Genomic DNA, 21,513 nt, shown 5'->3' on the forward strand with positions numbered 1-21,513 from the left:
TCTAGCCATCTCTGTTTTTTGAACAAATCAGACTCATGTTGGACAGACTGCTCTGTAAGCTGATTTTCCACCCAGGGATGTACTGTCAATAGGACTCTATGCTAGTGAATACATATGTCCACTCCCCCATTTACGATGAAGGCTCAAAGCACTGCGTTCCAAGTAGAGCCCCAGTTTAGAAGCCACGAGCTGCCTTAGCTCCCTGGGCCACGCTTCCCTCGCTGATAGGTGGGGCAGAAAATCTAGTTCTCTGTACCTCCGAGTGCTGCTGGGGAACCCATTGGAACAATTGACGGAGAAGTGCATGGGGGCAGGAAGCTGTGGGTGACCATGAGGGTGCGCAGCGGCTGACACTGTGGCCGCCCTTGCTGTCTGCTTCTCCATGGCCGAATCCCCCACTCCCTGGGATGCACTGGCTGGGCCCCCTTCCCCGGCCAGGCAGAGGAAAGCAGGTGTTGCCCAAGGCCGGGTCTCCACTGGCTCCCTGTCGCCTTCACAGTTAAGTCTTAATGTCTGCGTCTGCCGGCTTCGGTCCACGTCCGTCTCTAAGCTGTGCTTTCCAATGCTATCAGACTGGGCCTGGCCTCAGAACACAGCACGTTTCCGCATTTCCTTCCCGCCCTCCTCCCACTTATTCAACCACTACTTGCTGAGGGACTCCAGGATCGATTCTCAGCACTTCGGTCCTCTCAATGAGCAATTCAGCCCTGGAGCACCGAGCACCCACGCAGCATCTGCAATGCTCACGCAGGTCCCTCAGCCCAGAAGCCCTTTCCCTGCTCTGCCATGGACTGCTGCTGAGGCCACCTCCTTCGGGCAGCTTCCCTGACCCTCACGGCCAGAGCCAATCTAGCCCCGCCAAGTGTGGTCGTTTTCTCCCTTGCGATATGGATGTGAGCCCCTCCAGGCAGGGCCTGTGTCTTTCCCATCTATGCATCCCCAGTGCCCAGCCAAGCATCTGGCCTATAGTAGGTGCCAGTAACAATTTGCTGCTAGACAAATTGCAATGGAAGCCGAGAGTAGAGATTTGCAAGGAGGGAGTGATTGGCGGCACCAAACGAATGAATGGATAGATTCCCTCCGGCCTCCCCACTGGCTGGTTTATCCCACCCCCAACGCTCTGTTTGAGCTTCCTCACCCCTGACCATGGCGCAGCCCCCTTCACTTGGGGCAGCCATTCCAGCAGGAGGCTCCTCTCCAGCTGTCCCCCAGCCCCTGCTCATCCCCGAGCCCCAGCGAGCCTCAGAGCAGGGTCGCTGCCACACTGGCTCACTTCCCCTCCTCTCACCCTGACTTTACTGTCTACTAAGCACCATCAGGAACACTGGCGACGCCAGGCCCTGCACTGACCCAGGTGCAGAAGGATGGCCTGCATGGCCCCTGAAGGAGTCTGGGACCCAAGACCCGGGGTTGGGGGGAGGGAACTAGGGCTTCCATTTGCCTCATCTACATGATAGAGACCTGGGTGCAACTGCAGGTTCCTCTGTGGGCACCACGGCCTGTGGTCAGTACTGGAAGCTGCCCTCCACTCTTCCCCTTGACCGGGAGCAGGTGGCCCTGAGTACCCAGTGCCCAGCACACACTCAAGAAATGCCTGCTAAAGAAATCTACCCTTGGCCCCTGCCTTGCCCTCAGTTCCCCTGACGTTCCCCCTTCTCTGTGCCTGTTCACATCCTCCCTCCCCATGCCCACTGGGTACCCCACCTGCATCCCTCTAGCCAGCGTGTGGTGCTCCAGATCTGATACTACACCCAGCGCCTCCCCTGGCAGAGGCGGTGTGAGCTGGGAGTAGCAAGAGAGGAGCACCTGCCTTTTGCTTGCTGTTGGACCTTGGTCAATCACTTCCCCTTCTCCGAGCCCCATTCCCCTCCTCTGTAAGGGAGCAGGCTGGACTCCTTATTCTCAGCGGTTCCTTCTGGCCCTAACTGTCTGGTGGCAGTCCAGCCCACGGCCCCACCCTAGGAGCAGTCTCAGAGTGAGGTCAGTGGGCCAGACGGCCCAGCACTCTTGCTGACTGGCCGGCTGGCAAGCAGCTAAGCCCGTGGCCCTCCCTGGCAGGATAACTGGTGCTCCCTGCCCCCTCCCCGGGCCTCCACTCCCCAAACTTGCTGGAGGCTGCCCAGCAGCTGAGATAATGTGGGCATAATTGGGGAACTTGCGCCATACAGAGCTAGGAACAGGAAAAGCCAGTTGGGAGGACTTGGGCTACAGGTGAGGGTGGGGGAAGGGGTGTGGGAAGTGTGAGACACCTTGGGATTGGTGCCAGGCATGGTGGGCCCGCAAGGGGGCACAGCCCACTGAGCTCGCAGGATCCTGTCCCCTCGTGTCCTGAGGATGTGGGGGTCAGCGGGTGCGTCCCTGGTGCATAGGCCAGCATTTGTTTGCTTTGCCTTCAGAGCAGCGTCAGTGCCAGGAGGGGAGCTCGCTGACAGCACCCGGCTGGGGGCTAGGGAGGATGCTACAAGGAGGCTGGGTGCCCCAGGGACCTCCCTGCATCCATCTATTTCACAGGCAGGGCGGCCCTTCCCTACCCCTGTGTCTTTTTTTTTTTTTTTTTTTAATGTTTAAAGGGGTAGTGGTGGTGGTAGGGCTCTCTCCTCTCCAAAAGCAATCACAGGGCAGGCCAGGGGGGAGTTCCCAGTGTCCCCAGCACTGTGCGCATGAGGCAGATGCCCCTGCTCCCACCCTCTGTCCCAGTGATGGGCAGGGTGGGGAGGTCCCCTAAGGAGCTGACAGACTCACCTGTGCCCTTTGCCTCTGGTCCCAGCCGACTGCTAGCAGGGCCAGGGGAGTGCCCCTGGGGGTGGACATCCTGGACTTCTGGAGGTGGGAGGGGCTGAGGACTTCGCCTGCCCACCCTTCCTCCTGCTCCCCCTACCCCTGTCGACTTCTCTCCAGGCTCAGAGATTTGGAACCCAAGCTTGTGGCTTGGTCCCAGGACGCAGGGTAGGGGGTGAATATTCCTAGTCCCTGCACTGGACAGACCCTGGGTGGCTGTGACGGGCTGGGTCACAGTGTGGAGTCCATGAGGAGTGCAGTTCACTCCTGAAAAGGGAGAGAAGGAGCTGAGGGCAGGCCTCCCAGAACAGGTGGGCCCTGGGCCTCACCTGCAAGGCCTGAGGCAGAGGCTCGGGTTGAGGGAAGCCTGCTCCAGGGTGGGCAGGAGCAGAGCGCCCCGGGGACTGCACGGCCCCTCTCCTTGCTGGGCCAAGCCTCTCCAAACCCTCCAGTCCCAGTGACCTGAAAACTGACGCCGGCGGCTCCCAGCCTCAGACGGGCTGTTCCGCGGCCCCCCGCTGCAGGTGCAGGAGCCGGGCAGTGCACGTTTGCATCCCACCTCTGCCACCCACCAGCTGTCTAACCTCGGGCAGACGACAACCTCTGTGGCTCGGGTTGCACAGAGGCTGTGCTGCTCACGTGCGACATGGGGGCTTTCTGCTAGTGATACCTGCTCTACAAAGCCGCGGCAAGGATCAGATGAGAGCTGCCCTTAGCACACATCACATGCTCAGGAGCCGTTAGTGACTGTCATCATCGCCACAGTCGTCACTGTCCCCATCATCTACGAAGCAGCCACCCCAACCAGAGCACCACCCGGCTGATGTTTACCAGCACCCATCCCAGGGTGAGTGCTGACCTGGGTGCTACCAGGCACCCCTCTTCCAGGATGCTCTGCAGATGCTCACCCCTTCTCCCCTCATCCGATGCTTACACACACATCCCAAGAGCACACAGCAGGCCGCTGCCCTCCTTTATTTTCTGCCTCCTGACACGTATGTCATCTGTCTCCTGTCTCCCAACAGATCGTGAGCCGCTGGCGGAGGGAGAAGGAACAGGCTTAGCCATGGGCCGTGCTGACCAAGTCACGCCTGGTGCTGGCAGGGCCAGGGCTTGGAGAACCAACCCCCTGCTGACTCTCCCGTGTGTCCTGGGCTGGCAGCGCTGACCACAGCTCTCTCTCTCTCTCCTTCCTGCAGGTGCCCCCGTCCAGAGCCGAGACCACTAACATGGGACAGGCCAGAGCTTGGCAGCCTATGCCATCCACCACTCTCAAAGTCTGCAGGGGCAAGGCCACTTGCTCAGGGACATAGGACAGCAGCCCCAGCCCAGGGCTCTTCCCACCTGGCCACTAACATGGACTCGGGTTCAACCTCCATGGAACTGGGGTCTGGCTCTGGGTCTCTCCCAGGGCACCCTTAGAGCCTCCATCAACACGGGGGCGAAATGAGGAAGACACCAGTCACAGCAGTGCAGCCACGGCACCAGCAGGGGACAGCTCCGTGTACAGCAGGAGGAGACAGAGGTAGAAGAGGGGTGGAGACACCCACGGGAACCTATGCCCTCCGCAGAGGGGCTTTTACATCCCAGGGATGTCAAAAGAATAAGTCTGCGTTCTCTACGGCCCCACTACGGGCCCTAGGGCTTGTGCCCAGGTGCCTCAGTTTCCCCACTCGAGCTCAAGTCAGGCCATTTTGGTGGCCTGGCTTCCCAGAAGTGCCAAGCCAGCAAGGCCGGTGGCAGGCCGGCCCCCCGCGACGTCACAGACCTGCAGAAGCCTGAGCTCAGCAACAACACACAAAGCCTCCTCAGTTGTGGCAGACAAACCTGCTCCCCAAGGCCCAGCCGGCCCGGCCGCCCTGCCCGCCACCAAGCTAATCCACAGGCGGGGCCCGGGTTCCCACGCGCCGGGCGCGGCGGCGTGCTCTACCCCTCGTGCCCACCCCGAGCGGCTCCTCTCCCCGCCCCTTCAAACCACAGACCCCATCTTCCATGCCAAGCAGGCTGGCACTGGGCCCGGGGTGGGGTGGGTAGAAGGAGGAGCCTAGGTGAGGCGAAGGGGATTCGGGGCTTTCTGGCCTAGGTGGGCAGTGCTCCCCAGCCTGGGTGGGCACTTTAGAGGCAGTCTGTGTGTGCACTGGGGGGAGGGGGGCACTGGGCTCCCCCACAAAGGCTTCCATGAAACCAGCACCCTACGGGACCCAGCTCCAGGGCCTTCCAGGGGAGCTCCCTCCTGGCCCCTCCAGGAACTGGCAGAGAGGAGCAGGACTCTGGGTGAGAAAACAGCAAAGTCCAAGAGGGGATGAGTCACCCGCCGGAACCCTGCTGAGTCAGCACGGACCCGGACCGAAAGGTGACAGCCCCCCCTCCCGGCACGGTCACTTCCCCAAAAGTTAGTTCCCACGTTGGCCAGTTCCTTGCTTTCTCAAGCCCAGGGAGACTCACCTGGGAGACAGCTGGGGAGGCAGAGGGTGGGATCAAGTGGGAACCCCCTTCCTGGGTCCTCTCCTCCCCCAGAGCAAGCCCAGCAGTGTCACCTGGACCCGACCATTCTGCCAGTCAGAACCCATGGGGGCTGGGTGGTCACTACAGGCCTTTGAACTTGTCCCGTCCTGTAGCTGTGCCCTGGGCACACTTCCCCAACAGCCCAGAGCTCCCCGAGTGCCTGGGCTGCATCTCCTGCCTCCAGACTCCCTTCTCCACCCAAACTGGGGTCTGGAGGGAGCCGGGTCACAGGGCTCAGCAGGCAAACAAGCGCAGTGGCTGGCACAGTCCTTGCCCCAGCACCCAGCCTCCCTGCCCGGGGGCTGGGACTGGATCTGGGCCAGAGTTAGCCCAGCGTCTATCCGCTCCCCGATTCCTGCAGGGCAGACATGGGCTGGGTGAGGCTGGGCTCTGGGGGACTCTGGGGGACTCTCTCCAGGGGAAGTACTACACCAGCCTTTGCACTGTCTCCACACCCACCTGGCCCGCAGTAGCGATAACAGTCCCTGATGGTATGGGAGAGGCTAATTGCTACTGTCCCAGCCCGGGCGCCTCTCCCCCCGCTTTGAGGTCACACAAATGGCCCATGTTTTCCTCTGGGCCGATGCTCCCCCAATCCCCAACTCCCCACACAGAGCTGGTTAATGATGGGCTGTGGGGCTGGCGCCTGGCGCAGTGGGCGGGGAGCACAGTGTGTGGGGGAAGTGGGGGCGCGGCAGCCTGGGAAAAGACCCGAGAAGGAGTCAGAGTTGTGGATCTTCCAGAAGGGCCTGGCTGGCCTTGTGCCCTGGACGTGCGGAGGCCTCAGGGGGTGACGCGGGGATGGGGGTGCTCTGGCAGGTCCTCTCCCTCTCTGAACCTGGCAGGACAGGTTGGGGGACAGGGATGATTCAGGGAGCTGGGGTTTTGTCTTCTCCCATTAACAGCGAGTGGCCGAGGACCTGGACTGCTCTTCTGGGGGCCTGCCTCCTCCCCGGAGCCACGGCTCCGCAGTTCTGAGCCAGGGACTCCGCTGCAGGCCTGTGGAGCTTCTCCCAGCTCCACCCTCTCTGTCTCCAGCCTTCACAGCAGCATCTCTTGGTCCACTCTGCATTTCTCAGGCTGCACCACACGCCGCCTTTCCTCTGGGCAGCTGGTGGAGGGGAAGGGACGGACTGGGGTTTGGGAGAGGCGGGCTCTGGTCCCCGCCACCTGGGGGCCACTGTCCTTTGGACCTGGCCGGTCCAGCTCTCTCTCTGCCCTGGTTCTGTACCTTCACTGCACCTACCTCTGGCAATCTGCCTGCTAAGTGGCTGCTCTGCCTTCCTAGGCCGCCCAGCTCTTCAGGGAAGGCCTCCCCGACTCTGGAACTCCAGGCAAATCCGGGCGGCACTGTGGCCATGCTGAGGTCCTTCCACAGCCCAGCTATCTCCAAGTCCGCCTGATGCCAGCTCCTGATTCCACTTTGTCATCCACCACCACTAGCCCCAACTCAAACTCCTCCTAAAACTCCTCCCCCCGCAGTCTCACTTTCTTTTTCTCAGCGTTCCTGGGCTGGGACTCTGCACTCAACCCCTCTCAACCTTAGCACCCACCTTCTCGTGCCTTCCTCCTTCTCCCTGGGCCTTGCCCCTTGTGCAGGCCTAAACTGTCCCCTACCCAGTCCACTGGAGGACAATGCTAGTCTACCCTCCCCCTGCTCTCGCTCCCTCCCACGCGGTCTCCACTCAGCAGCCAGAGTGAGCTCTCTCCGCTGGAAACCGCGACTCTATCCAATCTTCCTGAGGCTCCCTACAGTCCTCAAGATCAAGTCCAAAGACTTTCTGGACTCTGGTTCTCCTCTTCCTACTCTCTCTCCTGCCTGTCACGTCATTCCCTCTCCTACAAACGCACACCTTAGTACCTGCCAAGTCCTCTTCATCTCTGAAGGGGGCGGGTGGTTTCCTGGAGCCATTCCCCACGGCCAGCATCCGGGCTGGGTGTGCCTGCACCCTGAGCACCCCAAGACCTGTCAGTGCCTCTGTCAGCCCTCCTCCAGCCAAACGCACGGGGTAACCACAAGGGGCCCCAAGTGGCTGGGGCCTGGGCGGGGGCTACTCATGTCTTGGGTCTGATCTCAGCTGCCTGACAATCACACATGAGCCAAGGGGCAGAGACGGAAGTGACGCAGGTCAGGCCCGCGTCTCCTCCTCCCTTGGTTGCAAGCTGGCCCGGCCTCTCCCCACCCTCCAACCCCATACCCTCTGCTTGCTTCCCAGCCGCCACTTCTTCATTTCTTTCCTCTCTCCTCTGCCCGAGTTCCTAGCACCCAGCCCCTCTTCCTTCCTTGCGCCACAGCACGAGGTGAGAAATCTTTTTCTCACCCAAGTAGGCCATGCCCCTGAGGCCTCGCTCCCACGTCTCAGTCCTGGTTAGTCTGCATGGTCCCTGGCTCCACATCCTCCCACCACTGCCAGCATTTCTCTGGTCCTGCCTTTTCACGGCCTCAGAGGCCAGGGAGCCCCTGGCTCCACACCCCAGACTCGGGCAGGCCCCACTACCAGCCGCCGATGCCCGCCCTCTCGCCGCCAGCTGCAGCTAACGACAGCGTCTCTCTCGCAGCAGCCTGGATTTCCTTCTGCAAGTGTGCATCTATAATGGCATATTTTGGGAAGTGTAGGCAGCAGCCTCTTTGGGAGGCTAGTGTGGGGGTGGGAGAGGCTGGGGGCTGCTGAGAGCTCAGAGGGAGAATTCCCCAGGCTTTCCCGGAGAACGTGTTAAAAGCTTAGTATTGACACACGCATCGTCTCAGCCCTGTGCTTCCCTGCCGATGTTCAACACCTGCTTCGAAGTGGAGGGCTCTTGATCTGCCTCTCACCGCGAGGGGCCTCTGGGACCAGCCCAGTACCCGGCTCTGCTGAGCCCCTGTCCAGCCACAGGCAGCTGCCTGCCCACAGCTGGAGGGGCAGTCTCAGCGGGGTGTGCAGTGCCTGCCTGCAGGGAAGCTCATTCTAAGAGCTAGAGGGGAGAGGCGGGCTCTGGGGGCTGGGTCAAAGGCGTGCTGTGATCTGACCTGACCGGGAAGGGGTTACACGGAATACAGTAAGGGGGTGATTAGTTCCTTTAACCCATGAGCACGGATTTGGAATTCAAACACAGACCTGGGCTTGTATCTGCCGCTCCTGAGCTGGGTGACTCTGAGCAGGTTCTGTTGATTTGGTGTATAAAATGGTGACAATCCTAATACCGTCTCCTAGCGCCGATCCAAGGGTTCAATGAGGTACTTCACACGTGCTCTTAGCAAAGTGCTTGTGCACTTTGGGCAGCTTTGGCATCAGGGGAGCTGGCTTCAGTCCCAGCCCTACCAACCCACCATGTGGCCCTGAGCAAGGCCCTGCTACCATTGACCGTGGTGCCACTGACACCCTTTGTGGTGGGGGCTGTCCTGTGCACTGCAGAATGTCCACTCCCTGCTGGACCTTGTCACCACCTCCGCCTGGGACCACCCAGACACTGCCACGTATCCCCTGGGCAGCAAAATCACCCTTGATCACGACCTGGCCTAGAGGGAGGCGTGCGAAGCCCAGGCGGGGCTGAGTGTGGAAGGCAGGGGGGGTCGTGGTGGGGGCGCTCAGAGGTGGCGAGAGCAGGGGTGCAGGCCTTCCTGTCTGGACAGCCAGCTCTTGGGCCTGCAGAAGGAAGGTGGGTGTGTCTGGGGTGGACCCGGGGAGATGGCCATCAGAACGCAGGCTCTGGAGTGCCCAGCTACATCTCAGAGGATGCGAGGGCACGGGCCACACAGGGAGACACAGGACGGTGGCGGGAGCGCTGTGGGAACCCGCAAAGAGAAGAGAGAGGGCGAGCAGGCAGGCTGCAGAGGCAGGGGCCGGGCTGCGTGTCCCAGGCAGAGCGGGGGTCGGGCAGCATCTTCCCTCGCCCGGTAAACTGCTATCATTTCGGAAGGATTTTCACCTCACTCGGTCCCTGCTTAAGTGAAATCCACAACATGTGTTCTCTGCATTAGTGGAGGGTTTGTGCTTAATTAGTGGCAAATTCTTTCATATTAAAGTCATTAAGTTTTGCTGTTTGCTCTCCTCACCCCGGGCCTGGCTCCTTTGAAAGCAGGAGGAGGGCCTGATGCAGATGCGCAGTATGTCAGGCCCTGCGGTCTCAGGAGGCGCGCGGCCACACGCCCACGCATGCACACCACCCTCCCCGTGGCATTCGGACCCTACAGCGCCAGCCCCTGCGCCCGTCCCACCCAGAGCTGGCATCTGTGGCTCCTGGCAGCTCCGTCTACGCCCCAGACACTTCCATGTGGTTGGTAGCTCTACCTCCTGCCTCCTGCCTGTGGGGGCTTCCTCTTGGGCAAAGCTTTTTGGTCAGAATTCTGCCTGCCCAGAGGGACCCCAGGGCTGCAGCCAAAGGGACAGGGAGACGCCCACCCGATGGCTTGGTGGGTGGAGCTCTATGTGCGTCGCTGTAGCAGCATTGCAAGCCAGTGTGGGGATGGGGGCAGGTAGTAGACTTGGCCTTGACCTGCCCCTCAGGAAGGCCCTGCCCTTACCAGTCACTGAAATGCAGTGACCAGGCTTGGCAGTCACAGCACGTGGTGACCCCCAGACGCTTGGAGAGGGACGGAGGCCCAATCCACCGGCCCTAAAGCAAGCTCTTTCCCTCCACCTGCTTCGGAAATGGCTCAGGAAGGAGGCACCAACCTGCTATTTCATTCTGGGCAGGACTCTCTGGTTCAGACCCGGTGAGCGATAGTGGAGTCAAATTGCAGCTCTGGGTTTAGGACAGACACAGTGTCCCCAGGCAGGGCAAGCAGGGCTCGGGGTCCTGCCGCACACTTTCCCTGTAACGGCTGATTCGGGAGCTGCAGCAGGCAGGCCTTGGGGACATGCTCCTGGGTCACAGGCCTCTCTGTGCAGGCAGCAACGGCACAGGGTGCTAGGGGGCTGCAGCTACCTCCTCTGTACCGGGACACATGCAGTGCTGGCAAGGGGAACAGTGATGTTGCACAGTCCCTCCGTGGCAAAGCCCTGCCACAGCAGGTCAGCCTCCCTTCCTCACCACCCTGGCCCAGGCTGGAGGGCGGCAGCTTCACCTGGTGCACTTTAATGACCGGGTCTGAGGGGCACACAAGGGGAGGCTGGAAAAGGGATTGGCGAAGGCCTGGGGTGGGGTTTTCTCTCTGACTCCTCAGCTAGTGAGGCCCCAGGGGGCTCCCCGGGAAGGTCTGTGGCAGGGAGGCAGGGGTGGTGGAGGAGGGCAGGTCAGAGCAAGGCGGCAGGACTGCGGGGCAGACGGGAGCAGAGCGAGACCCCCTACTCCTTGTGCTCCCTTGGCTGATAAGAGAACCCACACCCCGCTGAAGAGAGACTCCCCATGCCCCAGAAAGGCTGGATAGCATGAGGGCAGGACTCAGCAGGGGCCGCCTCACCTGATGCAACAGAGCAGCTGAGAACTCAGGGGGAGGGGCAGGAGAGCTACCCATGGCCCTCCCATCCCTGTGGAGCGCACCTGGTGCTCATCGCGCTCCCCCTCCTCCCCGGCTTGCTCTCGGGTTCAGCTGCCACCCTCTACCCTGACTCAAAGGACACTTCTCCTCTAAGCACAGCAATGGCCTTTTGTTCCACTGGTCCTGGGCCACCTTCAGCTGCCATACCCCCAACCCCAGTGCACCCCTCCCAGTGTTAGCCAGAGACATCCTCCCCCACCACCCACGCGAATCTCAACGGTAGCCCCTGCCCAGGTCTCCTGGTGAATGCCAGCCTGCACCACCACAGAAACCCTGGGTGCTGGTTTAACCACAGGAGCAGGTAAACCCTGCATCTGGTTCTTGCTTCAGAACAGCCCCCAACTCTGATCCTGGGGAGATCCAGCTGTGAAGCCAGCCCCAGCCTGGTGCCACCTGGAGGGCGGGCAGGCAGGCAGGCAAGCAGGCAGGCCTGACTCAAGGTGGGCAGACAAAGTGGGCTTCTTAAAGGGCCCTGGCACGGTGTCTCGGGCAGAGGCAGGCTAAGCTCGGAGGCCTCCCACTCTGGGGAGAGGGGTCTGCCTGGTTGGAGGCACCCATCTTCCAGGCTCCCTCTTGCTCTGTCCCGCACTGCAGCAGGGCCTTGTGGCACACCCAGTTCCCCAGTGTCCAGGTCGCTGAAAGGAGTGGTGGGAGGGCACAGGCTGTCCCGTTCGTCCTGGTCAGCCCCAGTGCGTCCCATCATGGCGCCCACCCACGACCAAGTCCCACAACCCTCCTGCAACCCGGTCTCTCCACCCGGAAGATGGGCCCTGGCAAGTCCACTTCGTTCAGCAGAATGAGGTCACTGGTATAAAATGGCCTCCAGTCTTCGGAGAGGCTGGTCTGGCCTCCTCTGCTCCCTGCGCAGGGCGGCCATCATCCCTCCCCCGCTTCCCAGCAGCACTGGAGTCATCACCCTCCCCTGGGCAAGCTCCGGAGGGGAGCACATCCCTGTGACTCTCACCAGGCAGGGACAGGTGGGGTGAGGGGACTTGAGGGGCAGGAAGTGAGCGCCACAGCCCTGCCCATGCTCCCTGGTCCCCAGGCACCGGCGGTGTCAGTTTCGAGTGTGGTCTTTCCCACCCTGTCTCCCACCCGCCAACCATCCCTCTGCCCAAGGTGAATCTACCAGGAGCCTCGCCCAGGCCCGATTCCAGCTCAGACTTGCTGGGGTTTCAGGAGTCACTGGGTAGGGGCTGGCATGCCAGGGCCTGCTCTTCATCCTGCCGTGCGGAAGGAGCCAGCACGTAGGCACGGGGCCCGCCGCCCGGCTGCAGATACAGCCCAACCTCTGCGGCCACCTTCTCTCCACCCCTCCCTCCCTCCCGTTCCCATGCCCATGCTCTCCTGGCCCTGCCCACCAGCTGCCCAGAGTGGCCCCTGACAGACTGGGAGTGCCTCAGGGCAGCTTTGCATATAAGCTTCCCTGTGTGTAGAGACCCCACGATCCACAAGCCTGGGAAAATGTCGCCTGCTGCCTTCAACTGCCCCACGATCAGGCCCACCCCCTTAGCAGCATGAGCCAGGGATCTCTTGGGGAATGTACACAAGGGTCCTGTTCCCTGCCAGCACCCCCCTCCTCCAGCCCAAGAGATGGCAGGAGCAGTGCAAACGCGTGCATTGCAGATGCGCACAGGCGCAGGTCCGCAGGCTCCAGGCATCACCTCCCTTAACTCCTACAGCGCCAGGAGTCAGGCACCACAACTCCCCTCACTTCCTAGAGGCCAACAGACAGCAAGGTCCTCTCTGACCTGGGCAGTCTGGCTTCAGAGGCAGCACCCTTCACCGCCACACCTGCTACCGTCCCTCTCTCTTTCCCAGGGGGAACAGTGGCCACACACCCTTTGAGCCCCAGCAGCACAGATGATGGTGTGTGCATGACCCATGGAGCCCCTGGCCACTGGCATCCTGGCCTGAGTCGACCACGCTGCTGGAGAGGGCTCCCGCAGCAGGCAGATGCCACCCCCTCTGCCTCTTTCCCTTGACTCCGGGAGACCGAGCCTACGGCATCCTCCCCCTCTCCCCCCCTCCCCTCCCCTTCAGGACTATGGGGGAATATCTGGGGATACTCTCCCCTTCTCCCCAAACTCTGCCTCCCTCCTCTGCGTCCTTCTGCTTCCTAGCCTGGGAGCGGCTGCTGCTGGTGTCTCCCTTGCTGCCTCCGGGGGCTGTGGCTTGTGAGAGAACTGGATGGAAGGGAAGGTGTACCGAGCCCTCTGCAAGTTGTGCAGGGCCGGCCGGCCACTGGGCAGTAGGCACTTAGGAGGTCATGCATCTACAGGTATCATCTCATTTCATCGGCACTGCCATCCCAGGAGTGCGGCTTCCAGAAACGGAAGAGACGCTCCTATCCTTCTCCACCTCCTGTTTCATCTCAGCTCCTCCTACCTTGCATCCCCCCAACTCCCTGCTCTGGGCTGGCAGCTGTCTGGAGCCCCAGAAGTGAGCAGCAACTGCTCATGAAAACTCTGCAGAGGCTCCCCACACAGCTCCCAGAGCTGGGTGTGGGGGGTGCCGAGCAGGGCCCAGTGGGCGGGGCCCTGTTGTCCAGCTCATCTCCTGCCACCCTCAGAGCTGGTCAGCTCCACCCTCAGGCTTTCCCCAGAGGCTGCTGGCTTAGCTTACCAAATTAGCCTAATGAGCGAGGCCCCAGCTTTAATGTAGACCCCCTGGTTTGCAGCGCCTGTCTCCTGCTTTCATTTCCAATGCTGGGAAAGGCTGGGTTTTCTTTTTCTCTCTCTCCCATGCATTTGCACCCTGGCTAATGGCTCCTCACTCAGAAAGGCCCCTACCACCACTAATTGCGTTTAATTACTGGGATAATTAATGATTCGATTGGAAAACTGAAATGTTGTGGGTGGATTTTGTGTATAAATAGATCGGAGAGTCAAAGGGACAGAGAAGTCAGACTTCTGTGACCTGAGGAGAGTGTAGGGTGGGAGGAAGGACCCGGTGGGGAGGCAGCCCTCAGAGGGGAAACGGGTGGTCCGAGCTCCCATTGTGGGTGAGGAAAGAGGTGCAACTGTCCAAGGTTGCAAAGAAGCCGGGGATCAGGGAAGCAGGAGCAGGCAGACCTGGGCCAAGATCGGGGATGGGAACGTGCGACTCAGCCAGCAGTGGCTCAGTGACCTGGTGTGGCCACGAAAGCAAGCAGGTGGGGGGAAGAACTGTGAGGCAGACACGAGCCCATAGCAATGTACTGTGGTTGCTGTTCTTGTTGTGGTTACAAGGGCCCTGCCTCTAGGTCGGAGATAAGGCAGCCAGGTGTAGCAAGACGCGCAGTGGGCGGCCTACTGGAAAGCCATTCTCCTCTCTGGGCCTCTCTTTCCTGGACCAGGCTGTCTTCAGGTTCCTGACCTCCTGTGTCTTTCCTGCCTGGCTCACACCACCTGCCTCACTTGAAGTGATGGGGGCAGGGAGGGTAGGTGGCTAAGACATTTGTTCCTTAACTGTACGGGGGCCTACTGGTTTGCACTGTTCTGGAGAGGGGAGGCTGCGGGGGAGAAACAGGAGGTGAGAAAGGTGTGGGAAGGGGCTGGCCATGTGGGGATGGAGGTTTGGTCCAGGGTGCCCAGTGTGGGTCCCACCCCGCCTTGATGAGGGCCCCGGGCCGAGCCTGAACTCATGTCCAGATGCCCACTGGGTATATCACCCTCCGTGTGCCCACACTGACCCCTCTCTAGTGCTCCCAGGCCCGGCCACATCAGTCACATCATGATTGGCTCCCACGTTTCTAGAACACAGCCTTTGGCCCTCACTACAGCTCAGCTGGGAGTCCGCGTTCCCATCTGGAATCATGGAGATGCTAACACTGAAAATACAGAACCTTCCCTGGGCGACCGCTGTCTGTCAGGGGGTTGTGTTAGGCCATCGGTCCCATAAGATAGGTCCTCCTGTTAAGCTGGGAAACTGAGGCTCAGGCCCGTGAAGGGATGTGCCCAAGCCACGCGCTGAGAAGTGGGCTGAGCACAGATCCAATCTGACCACACAAGTCCCCAGCCTGGGCAAACCTAAGCTACTTACCAGGCCCTCACAAGCCATCCCTGCCTGCCTGCCCAGCTTCCTTGGCCACCCCTCCCACGTCCTCACCCTCCACCCCAGCCCATGTGGGAAGCTCACTGTCGCCAGCTCTGCCCTGCTCCATTTCCCAGCTCCAACTGCTGAACAGGCTCACTGCTGCGGCCGGCCCTGGGTCTGGGTTTGCTCAATGAACTGAGCCAGACTCAGATCCCAGAGAACAGACGCGGGGACGTGGGTCCCTGCTGACTTCTCAGGTCACTGAGATCTTTTAATCAAGACTGCTTAGAAAGCTGACTGATCAAAGGAGGACCAGACTCCCGGTGAAGGCCAGGCTTATTTACAGAAAGGGACGATTCTCTCCAGGAGAAAGGCTGGCGGTCACACTTGAGCCCCCAGTGGGCAGTGGGCCGCCCCCGCCACCCTGTGCCGTGCGGGTGACTTTGCCAGGCCTCATCTCCACACTCCAGTCTCGTCTACACCATGACCCTGGCTTCTGGAATGATCAAGAGGAAGGTGCGGCCCAGGCTGTCGGTGAAGCGACTTACAGGAGGTCCCACAATGAATGAACTTAAAAGCCAAGGAGAATCCAAGTCCCTACCTTTCTTCTACATCCCTGGTCCCAAAGGAGACAGGGAGAGGGACGGGCAGGGACAACCCTGGTGAGTGAAGGCTCTGGAGGGCAGAGCTGAGACCCAGGCTGGCCCAGACCAAGGGAACCGGGCAGCTTCTCGTCCCCTGTCCCTCCCACGCCCCACCCCTGGGCCTCAGCAGCCCCAGGCGGGGCCCCTTATGGGTGCAATGAGGAGTGCTCTGGAGTTCAAACCCGCCCGCCCCCTTGGGGTGGGGGCGGAGGAGGAAGGGAGGCCTGCAGGAGCAGGTCGGAGCCCAGCCTCCCCACCTGCCCCACCTGCCCTGTGCACAGCAGAGCGCAGCCTGGAGGACCAGAACCTGGGCACCCTGTCCTGACTTGTCTCTGAGACAGAGTTGGAGTGGGAAGCGAGGGACTGAATCAGGACTGGGGGGAGGGGACACCAGAGGGGCCTGGCAGTGGGGTGTGGGAGGCCTGGCCCTCCTCAGAGGCCACAGCGACCTGGGCTGGCAGGAGCCAGGGCAAGGGTGGGCTCCATGGTGGGAAGGCAGCGGTGCGGGCGCTGCAGGTCTTTGGCCCGGGCTCCCTCCCGCCTCCCCGGTTGCAGGTGCGGGCAGGTTGGGAGGCAGGGCTGCTGGCAGCAGATGCAGGCAAGGTGGGAAGCAGCGTTTGCCTCCATTGTCTAGGGCAGAACCGGCTCCAAGGCCTGATGACAGTGAGATAGCTGCGCCACCTCACCCTGACAATGCGCCACCAGCAACAGGAGGCGGGCGGGCAGGCCACGGCTGGGACAGCATCCATTCTTTCCCAGACCCCTGTCCCCGCCCCCCCCCCCCCCCCCCCCCCCCCGCCTGACAATCCCAGGTGCTGCCTGCTGTGGCGCCCAGAGCAGGCAGGCCCTGGGAGTGGCAGGGCCCCCACAGCTCAAGGGCCGGCCTCTCACCCACAGTGGAGGTGGGGGCGGGGAGGCCGGGGTGAGGATTAGGGCGGGGAGTCGCTTTGAACCCCAGAAAACTGGTGGGAACTGGTTCTTGACTCACAGCAGAGAAGGGGGATGGGGAAGGGCCAGGGCTGGTGCTTTATTATTTTTTCTTTTATGAGATGTGAACTCCAGCAATTAAAACTGTGCACTTGATTTTATGCAATCTGCCCTGCTGTGTCTCGTCATCTTTGCTCCGGCCCTGGTCCCATCAGTGCGGTCGGCACCTCATAGCAACTCTTCATCTTCAAAGTGATCGAGACAGATGGAGTATGCGCCGGAGTTTTTATAAGGCTCAGCACCCCCACCCCTCCTTTGGAGGCTCCCTCAACCCTACAAATGAGCACCGGTGGGCGGTATTTGTGCTTCCCGTCTGCCAGGATTCCAGCAACAGGTTATTTCCCCTCCACCAGCACTGGCCACACGCTCCTGTGTGCAGGCACCGGGAAGCACCTCCTTCCCAGGATCTCCTAATTTCATGCCCATCTTCCGCAAGCACTGGAATTCCCATTTTACAAGGGAGGAAACGGAAGCCCTGTGGTGGAGAGATTCGCCAGGCTCCGTGGCTGGAGAGCAGGGGAGCAGAACTTGAACTTGAGGCTTCCGTGCCCCGTGCTCCCTTTCAGAATGACACTGCCTCGGCTTCTCTGTTTCCTGAGTTAGAACCCTTCCCACAGCGGGCTTCCGGCCACCCAGGCAGCAGTGCCTAGCTCACTGGCTCACATTGTGCACATGCTCTCTATCAGGACTGGTTTTCCCAGAGGCACTGGAGGCTGCAGCCCGTGGGGACCGGCCCAGCCTGAGTCCTTCCAGGGACAGGGAAGGGAAAGAGAGCAAAGCCTGGGGTCCCAGGGGTGGCCGAGCTCTCTGCGGGAGGGAAGGAGCCAGATAGGTAACTGGGGCCACACTCGCCCAGGCCCAGGGCCTGCCTGCATGTTGCCCCAGGCACCAGTCAGCAAAGACTCCTGAGCGGACTTGGGCAAGACATCCTCCCTTGGAAAAGCAGCACCTGTGCTGACCCTGCTAGCCAGGTGGCAGTAGGCGGAGGCCACGTCCAGCCAGCGGTGGGGGCCTGAGCCTCCGGAACCTTCTCTCCAGCAAGAGGTTACCCAGAGGGCCAAAATATCCTGCCCTCTGACCCCAGGCGACTCCACCCAGGTGCTGAAATCAGTCTCTTCGTTCTATCAAGGGCTTCACAGTGTGCATCTACACCGCCTCCCCCCTACCCCCACCCTGGGAAACTGCGGAACCCCCCTAGCCCCTCCACTGGGGAGTTCCCAATGTTGGTCCCCAGGCCCTCCTGCTGCAGTGGACACGCTCTGCCCAGCGGTGTGCCCGAGACTGCTGGGTCAGGTACCTGAGCTGGAGATCAGGCAGCTCCTTCCCTTAAGGGGAGGATGAGGGGCAGGGAGGGAGCTGGGGTGACAGACAGACCCGGGTCAGGCTCTTGCACTCACTGGCAAGTCGCCTTACCCCCGTGAGTCTCAATATTCTCACCTATAAAACAGGCTACCAGGACTCAATGAAATAATGGTCAGCCAAGTGCCTGACACAGAGTAACCGGCTGGTCTGTAGGTGCTCTGTGGCCATGGACAGAGCCCACAAGCTGGGATCATCCCTTGGGCTGGACCAGGACACTTCCTGGCACCCCAGCGTGGGTCCCTCCCCTCCCCATGGGCTACAGCTACTCCCAATGGACTCTGCAAGCTGCCCTTGGAGAAGTTAGCCAATAGATCTCAGCCAGCTCAAGTACTTTCGCCCCTCAACCCCAGCTCAAACCCAGCCCCCTCACTCAGGCCCCTGGGGTCTGGCCAGGTCCTGGCGTCCCAGGACCAGGTCCTGCAGACCCAGGAGAGCTCTGTAAAGTACTGGGCTGTCCTCTCCACGGAAGGAGAGTGCAAGGGCTCTGTGTCACTGCTGCCAGCCTCCCGGGTGGGCACCAGCACAGCCCTGTGTTCACACTGAGGCATGCAACTGGCCCCAGCACGTGGGGGGAAGGAAGTCCCAAGGAGCCTGGAGGTTTGCTGTGGGCAAACGGGGCTTCTCCCAACCGCCTTCCCAAGCTCGCAGTGGAAGACAGTTCCAAGTGTCCTCAAGGCAACTCAGGAACCCTTTCCTACGTCTGGCCAGCAGACGCCACGACTCCAGCTCCTCCCTCTTCCTACATCCGTCTCCCCACCACCCCGGCTGGCCACACCCAGCTCTGCCAGTGCCCAGCCCAAAGTTTCGGAGAGCAGAGGCCCCCATCCCAACCACCTGCCCCACCCCTGGGCTCTGGCACCCCTGGCAGGCAGGCGGCACAGGATGGCAGGGAGGGCCCGGTTCCAACAACTCTGCCTGCTCCCTTGTCACCCACAGGCCTGCGAGGGAGAGCAGCAGGAGCCTGGGGCAGGGCCTTCAGACAGATACCTCGTGGATTCACTGGCACTGTGGCCTGCAGGTGCCACACACCTGGCTTGTGAAGTCCTCAGCACGACCTTCCACGGCAGGCAGCTGAAGAGGCTGAGCTGAACAGCACACAGGGATTGGCAAGGTCACGGTTAGTGACAAAGCCAGGACACAATCCTGGGTCTGTGCCTCCAAATGTAGTGTGCTCCCCATGGCTCACCTTCCTCCCCAGGCCTCCTGGCTCTGTCCCCTCCAGCCACGTGGAGACAGGAAAATACAAGCTCTCTGGGTCTGTCCCCACCTGGAGAGTGGGCATGGTAACCAGCACCAGCTTTGCAGGGCACCAAATCAAACGAGCTCTGGGAAGAGAACTGTGCAACTAGAGAGGAGGTGCTGAAGCCATAAGGTTTTCCAAATTCAGGCACCTGGAATACAGCATTTGTCCCCAGGTCGGGGCTGGGGGGAATTCCACTCCTGCAGCCTCTGGAGGCAGAGAGGGGGTCGGGGTAGTGACCTGACACTGGCCTCGTGGTCTGATCAGCTGGGCGTACACTCCACCTCCCTGGGAAGTCTCCTGTTACTGGTTTTGACAGTCCCTGATGTGACAAATCCATTTAGTGACAGTGTCATTTACCGGGCACCGACACCTCACCTCTGACGGGGACTGGCCCGGGAGTCAGGAAACCTGGGTTTCAATCCCAGAGCTGCCAGGAGCCAGTGGATGTGTGGCTTTCTCTTCCCAGGCCTCGGTGTCCTCATTTAAAACACACGTGGGCCAGCCAGGAGGTCCTCCCTTCACGTCCCCTCCAGCTCCGTCATTCTGGGGGTCTCTGCTCTGCAGCCAGCCCAACTGCTCTGGGCATGAAAGGCAAAGGTCTCAGGCCTGACAATGGGTGTGCGGATGCTGCTGGGGTGGGGGCGTTCACTTCCACCTTCCCCATAGGTCCTGGGGGCTGCAGTAGGCGGGAGTGGAAGCTCCAGGGTGCAGTGACAGCAGGGTGGGATGTGGAAGAAACCAGATGTTGACCCTGCCTCCCCCAACCAGGCGTTGCATGCAAAGTGTGGCTGATCCCCAGGCTCCCCGCGAGCCTCTGACTGACAGGCATTTCTCTGCACTGGGCCTTCCCTGAAATAGCAGGGCCGTGACGTCTTCTGTGACGGGGTGCTGGAGGCCAGTACACCGCCACAAAACCAACTAAGCTCTTGCCCAAGGTAGGGGGCAGCCTGCAGAACCCCGAGCTTCTGCAGCCTAGGGGAGTTCCCTGGGCTGGGAGACCTTGAACCCACACCCAGGAAGTGAGACATGTGTTAGCAGGTGGGACTCTCAGCAGTGAGTCAGGTCTCCATAGTGGGGAGAGATGGGGGTAGTGAGGTGCTCAGGAGGCTGGGCAGGCAGCAAAGAACTTGCTCAGCTGGGCTCCCTCCTGCCTCCGCCAGCCCTGTACCCTGTGGTCTCTCATTAAGGTCCTTACCCACTTTGTGCTTCCGTTGTGTCGCCTGTGAAATGCTCCTTATAATTCTTGAGATTATTGCCCGGGTCAAACCAGAGCAAGCTTGTGATTAAGAAGGGACTTTGAGAACTTAGGTGACATCTCCCAAAGCGACACGGGGAACTGGCTTTGTCCAGGACGGTGCTTGGGAGCGGTCATCCTCCCCATGATGCCCAGGGACGTGGCCGGTATGCACTCTGACCTTCCATAGAAGCACTGTACACACAGGGAGGTGATGGCACTCAGACGTGGGGCTAGCAGCTTCCTGGGGCTCAGACAAGATGGACTGCGGGGTCCCTCTCTGCTTGCAGTCCCTGGAACAGGATGCTAGGGGCCTCCCGCCTTGAGTGACAGGTCTCTTGTGCTTCCCTACTCCGGGGACAGGTAAGGTGAGGAGAGGCCCAGCCTGGGATCCTGAAGTCCAAGCCTGGCCTCTCCCAGACTCTTCCCTTCCTCCTGGCCCTGGGGGGGCATCTGGAGAGGAGATGGATCTAGGGGAGACGATAATTAGTTCTGACAAATTAATAAAGAAAGCCTAATTTATTCTCCAGATCTAATTTCCTTCCCTGGGCTTTATTTTCCTGCCCAACAAGCTGCTGCCAGGGAAAAGGAGGGGAAAGGTGGTGGTGGGGGTCATGGTGCAGACAGCCCGAATCCACCTGCCACCTCCTTGCTGGCGCCCTGCCCCCTATCCCCGGCTCTGCTCTAGGAAGCCAGCCCCAGACATTAAGCTGTCAAACCACTCCCAATTATCTCCCTCCATGCCCGCCGGCTCCAGGGGCGACAGTTGTAGCAAGCTGGCGTTGACTCATTCTGTCACCAGCCTGCCCTGCTCTGGGAAAATGCAATTTATGAAGTCCAATGGCAGGGCTGGGGCGGACAGGGTCCCTGGAAGATGGTGACTGCAGCCTGGGGACGGCCGAGAGCATCCTCTTCCTGTGGGACAGGGGCTTCGGTCCACGTGACCGGATCGCACCCCTGGACCCTGTGCCTCCCCCCACCCCCGCCTCCACTCACGTTTTCAGCTGCCCTGGCCAACAAAGGCATTAACCTTTCCCACGAGGGCCTCCGCCTCCCTGCACTGCCTGTTTTAATAGCGTGTGGTCACGGCAGTGGGGAAACTCTTCCTGCTGTTTAATCTCCGGCCCTTTCGCTGAGGAGGAAGCCCATGCCCCGTGCTTTCTGATACAGAGCCCAGGCGTGGGTCAGCCACGGCCGGACGCCATCCAGGCCAGTCCAGGGCTGGGGACGAGACACTCCGCTCCCCACCAAGCCAGTGCTAGTGCTGGGACAAAGCTTCCCT

General features: G+C 60.9%; 1 protein-coding gene across 1 annotated transcript in view; it reads right to left on the bottom strand.

Moving 5' to 3' along the window:
* NECTIN1 (nectin cell adhesion molecule 1) overlaps positions 1-21,513 on the bottom strand; it is a 57,352-nt gene that overhangs the window by 10,884 nt on the left and 24,955 nt on the right. The gene's annotated exons all lie outside the window — the stretch shown is intronic.

Source organism: Lepus europaeus, chromosome 7 (assembly GCF_033115175.1).
Source record: "Lepus europaeus isolate LE1 chromosome 7, mLepTim1.pri, whole genome shotgun sequence".
NCBI lineage: Eukaryota > Metazoa > Chordata > Mammalia > Lagomorpha > Leporidae > Lepus > Lepus europaeus.